Source organism: Ovis aries, chromosome 5 (assembly GCF_016772045.2).
Source record: "Ovis aries strain OAR_USU_Benz2616 breed Rambouillet chromosome 5, ARS-UI_Ramb_v3.0, whole genome shotgun sequence".
Classification (NCBI taxonomy): domain Eukaryota; kingdom Metazoa; phylum Chordata; class Mammalia; order Artiodactyla; family Bovidae; genus Ovis; species Ovis aries.
This window is the reverse complement of record NC_056058.1, coordinates 93,571,237-93,576,611: the sequence shown is the minus strand read 5'-3', so window position 1 is coordinate 93,576,611 and position 5,375 is coordinate 93,571,237. Positions and strand designations below refer to the sequence as shown.

Below are 5,375 nucleotides of genomic sequence, written 5' to 3'. Positions count from 1 at the left end.
ACTGAACTGAACAGTTCTAGAGGTTAGAGGGCCACCACCAAGGTCTCAGTCGGCTTAGTTTCATTCTCAGGCTGCTTTCCTTGGCTTGCATATGGCCACCTCTTTTGCTGTGTCCTTCCACAGCTGTCCCTTGATCTGTGCTGTCTATGTCCTGATCTCTTGTAAGGACTCCAGTCGTAAAAGATTTGGGCCTACCCTAACAGCCCGATTTACCTTAATTACCTCTTTAAAGGCCTATCTCCACATACAGTTATATTCGAAGGTACTAGAAGTTGGGGTTTCAACATATCAGTTAGGAGGGACACAATTCATCCTGTAACATACATCTTATGTATTAATCACACTTAAGCATGACAGTGCGTGCATACATCCGTACTGGTTATTAAGCAACTGCCTCTCAGTTCCAAACCTGCCTGTGAGGCTGGAGCTGGGGACTCCGCCATTTTCTGCTTTGTCATCTGACTGCTACTGAGGCTCTGCCAATAGAGGGCGCTCAAGAGAAATGACAAGGCTTGATCAGAGAGGAGGGATCTGGGCTCCTCCTCCAAACTTCCGGGTTCATGATCCCAGATTCTGCTCTGTGTTTCTCTGGTCCTAGTGGTGAAAGGTGCTTCCTACCCTGACTTTCTCTGTATTAACTCCGTGTGTCCGCGTTTGCCTTTTCAGTCCACCAGTGCCTTTCAACTGATTTCCTATATAACATTTTGCCTGTTAAAGTAACTGAGGTTATTTTGTTTTGTTTTCCCAACTGAAGTAACATTTTCCTTTTGTGAAATTCTTCCTTCCTCTGCTTCATGCAGTGAAGGGGTTACCAACTGTCTCATATTTACACAAAAATTAATATCAGAGGGGTGAAGAATGGCCAGCATTAGTTATCATCTAGGGGGCATCAGAATTCCATGCCTATGAAAAATAATGAGCAGAAAAAACCCAGCAACCTGTTATTAACAGCTCTGTCTTGCACTATGACAGAAGGCACACCATAGAAGAAAGAGTACTGTTACTCAGTCACTAAGTCGTGTCCAACTCTATGCTACCCTGTGTCCTGCAACACACCAGGCTCCTCTGTCCTCCACTATCTTCCCAAGTTTGGTCAACCCCTTCATAGATCACAGCCTCACCATGGTGAAGGTGCTTGTGTAACTCAGTGAAACTATGAGCCATGCCATGCAGGCTACCCAAGATGGACAGGTCATAGTGAAGAATTCTGACAAAACATGGTCCCCTGGAGAAGGAAATGGCAACCCACTCCAGTATTCTTGCCTGGAGAACCCCATGGGCAGCATGAAAGAGTACTAGATTTACCTTAAGACCTCATTTCTATCTGCTTTCCTCTACCTTCATTACTTGCTGTTTGGTGTCTTCTCAGAACGTTGGTTTCTAATCAAAAAGTTTTATTGATGAATAAAATAATAAATGCAAAAGTCTTATGACAATTCTATAGCACAAATGATTGCACACAGAGTGCCTCTTAGCCTTCCCCTTTATTTTTCTCCTTGGTGTCCATTGTTCTCATAGTATTTAAATTTGGGCAAAAAATGTATAGAACAATAGTGGCATTAATATATGTGGAATGCTTATCACATGCTAGATACCATGCTAAATACTTTCTGGATATTGTTTCCTTCACAAGAACCCTGTGGTGACAGTACTAACATTATCCCCAAATTGCTGAAAGGGAAACAGCTGCACTTAGAAAAGGTGTGCATGTTACATTGCACCGTAAAGATGGGGGAACTAGAATCTGAACCAAAACACTCAAACTCTAGTTCTGTGTTGGAAAGTTACCTAGCTCACTTAATTTCTCAAAACACATTTGCAATAGAAAAAGAACTGTTTCAAGAGGAACGCCTTTCTTTCAAATAGAAACTGGTCATGCAAATCATTTACCAATATTTAACTTAATTCCAACTTCTAGTAACAACTCCCTTCCCTTTGCCCCCAAAATGACAGTGTAAAATAAGAATGAGGGAAGAAGGATGATCAGATACTGAAAAAAACAAAACAGATGTTCTCAAGTGGGATAAAGAGCTTTTATATTTTAAGGTGGGGTGTTCTGAAGGAAGTAAGGACTATTTAAAGATTTGAGGGCTAAGGAGTTCCCTGGTGGTCCAGTGGTTAAGAATCTGCCTTGTAATGCAGGGGCCATGGGTTCCATCCCTGGGAGGGGAACAAAGATCTCACACGCTGCAGAGTAACTAAGTCTGAGCCGCAACTGCTGAGCCTGCAATTCCAGAGACCTTGTGCCACAAGGGCTGAAATCCCTGTGCCAGAACTTGTGCATCATAACTAGAGAGTCCGTGCACTACAACGAAAGATCCTGCGCGACACAACGAAGATCCTGCAGGCTGTAGCCAAGACCCAATGCAGCCAAATGAATGAATAAATAAGCAAATGAAAGATTTGAGAATCATGTGAAGAAATCACTCTGACAGAAATGTTTCTAGCTTCCCTCATCCGACCTTTACTTTCCTGTTTTCCCTTACTTGTGATTTGGGGCAGGTATTATCAAGAGCTTTAGCAGTGAAATTTCCTATCTTCCAAATTATACTGACTCATAAAACAAACAATAGAATTTTAATACACAACCTTAATTCATGCTTTGACATTCATGATACTTACTTGTTAAACAGCCAATCAGTGAGAATGTATATTCATATTTTGATGGTTTCCAGTGTGTTAAAATTGGATATGTATCATATTTGAATGTGTTTGCTAGCTAGTTTTTAATTACAGTCTTAAAAATAACTATTTGAACATATTTCAAACACTTGCAACGAATGCTTGCTGGGCCCCCGAAGCACCTCTGAGGAAGTATCACAGATTGGAAATCACTGATGGAGGGAAATGCAGGCGTCTGGCTGCTCACCCCCGTCCAGTATACAAGGAGATGGCTTTCTCTGCTTCCTGAGTACATTTATGCTGGCCCACGCTCCTGGCAAAGGAGCAGGCATCAGGCTCCATCCATCTTAGACACGCAGAGTCACTTATCCATATGCTCAGGGTGTTTAATGCCTGTCCCTGCACAGTCACAAATTAGTCACTTTCTGCTAGTGACTATGAATATAAAAGAGGCATTTTTTGAAATATGGATCTTATTTCAACAATTAGGCATAGAGAACCAATAACCATTTGTTCTTCATTTATTATATATCTAAATGAAATAGCTTCAGTTTGTGGCCTGCATACATGCTAATGAAAATATTTCACCCCTTACGACTGCTCCCAAAGTCCCAATTCTAAAATAAGGAGAGTAGATAAAAATAGGGTAGAAAACTTGCCTTCCTTCCTTTCTCTCATTGAGGCCACTGTGCTGAATTTATAGAATTATAGAATTTCTGAGTCAGAAGGAAACTCAGAAATCACACAGACTAATATGTTTAGAATTCTGTAAAAGAATTCCCCAGAAAGCATTTCTAACAGCCTTTGATGGAACATTCTAGTATGAGGAGCTCACTACCTCATTATTCCACCCTTGCAAGGCAAGTATTTATGTAAAGTTCTCCCTTCGATTGCATATGCCACTGTTTAGCTGATCACTAGTTGATGGACATTCAGGTTGTTTCCAAGCTCTTTTCACAAAAATGTTACAGTAAACATATTGGTGAGTATCTTCCTAATTCTAGGTTTATTTCTTTAGTGAAGACTCTCACAATTGGAATTGATGAGACAAAGTATATGGGCACATTTTTTATTTTAACAGATAATGCTGGATTACTTTTCAAAAAGATTGTGGTAATTCATATTCTACCAAAAAAATGCCTGTTTCCCACTGGATTTTATCAAGTTTTTAAACTTTTGCCTCTCCACCAAATGAGTTTTAATTATTATCTGTGTTTGGTCTTCTGTGATTTTTTTTTTTTTTATTGTCATTGTAGAATTGTTTGTCAGTTTGTCTTTGGGTGGTTTATATTATCAATTTGAAAGAGCTCTTACTTGATTAAAGGTTGATCTTTCTACTGATATTCATGGAACTTAGTGTCTAACTTCTTTTTCTGTCATTGAAATATGTTTATTAAACACATACAAGGAAAGGAAATAAAATAAAATAAATCTCCTTTAGAATCACGCCAGTCAGAGATGACCATCATTTCCAATTTGATCTACTTTCTTTTTTAGTGTCTAACTTCTAACTATCTGCTTCCCTGGTGGCTCAGAGGTTAAAGCGTCTGCCTGGAATGCAGGAGACCCGCGTTCGATCCCTGGGTAGGGAAGGAAATGGCAACCCACTCCAGTACTCTTGCCTGGAGAATCCCATGGAGGGAGGAGCCTGGTGGGCTACAGTCCATGGGGTCGCAAAGAGTCGGACATGACTGAGCGAATTCACTTCACTTCTAACTATCTAGCCTCATCTTCTCTGAACAAATTCATTTCTCAAAGATTCTCTGAAGATGTGGTGCTTGCTCATACATGAATATCTCACCCTAGAAGTGATCTGTATAGTACAGGGCTTTGTTCCTCAAAGTGTGGTTCCCTGATCAACAGAACCAGCATCATCTGGAGATTTTTTGACTACAGAATCTCATGCCTCATGCTGCTGCTGCTGCTGCTGCTAACTCACTTCGTCATGTCTGACCCTGTGCGACCCCATAGACGGCAGCCCACCAGGCTCCCCCGTCCCTGGGATTCTCCAGGCAGGAACGCTGGAGTGGCTGCCATCTCCTTCTCCGCATGCCTCATGCAGTGTCTACTAAACCAGAATCTTCTGCTGTACAGGATATCCAAGTAATCTGCAGGCACATCAAAATTTGAGAAGCACCGTGATAGAGCATGAAGGATCTTTACCTTTTGCCCCAGTTCCAAAATTTGTATTAAAATTATCATGGCTTTTTAGGTCACAGTAACTAAATCTTTTATTCTGGTTATCAAACAAAACTGTTGATAAATTGCTTCCTGACTTGTATTCAGTTAGTAATATTTCATAGCTAAATATATGGTTTTACATTTATTCTCATTAAGTTTTATTATATTCATGTAAAATCATAATTCTGATTTATGACACAGTTGTTGAATACTGAATCTGCATTTTAATACAGAGGCTCTCATTACTCAGTTTTTGGGGAAATTAATCTAAAACCTTTATTAAGTAAGTGTGGTAAGACTCCAGATAAGCCCCTTTATGTTTTCCTTTGTCTAAGTGAAAGTGAAAGTGGCTCAGTCCTGTCCCACTCTTTGTGACCCCATGGTCTACACAGTCCCTGGAATTTTCCAGGTCAGAATACTGGAGAGGGTAGGCGGTCCCTACTCCAGGGGATCTTCCCAATCCAGGGATAGAACCCAGGTCTCCCACATTGCAGGTGGATTCTTTACTAAGCTACCAGGGAAGCCCATTCCTTTGTCTTATGGACACATTAGATCCACTTAAGATGAATTTT

At 40.6% G+C, this 5,375-nt stretch overlaps 1 non-coding gene across 1 annotated transcript; it reads left to right on the top strand.

Annotated features, from left to right (window-relative positions):
* The first annotated feature begins 4,142 nt into the window (after positions 1 to 4,142).
* TRNAS-GGA (transfer RNA serine (anticodon GGA)) lies at positions 4,143 to 4,214 on the top strand. Its single transcript has one exon. It is a non-coding gene; the product is annotated as a tRNA-Ser (tRNA).
* Positions 4,215 to 5,375: the final 1,161 nt, after the last annotated feature.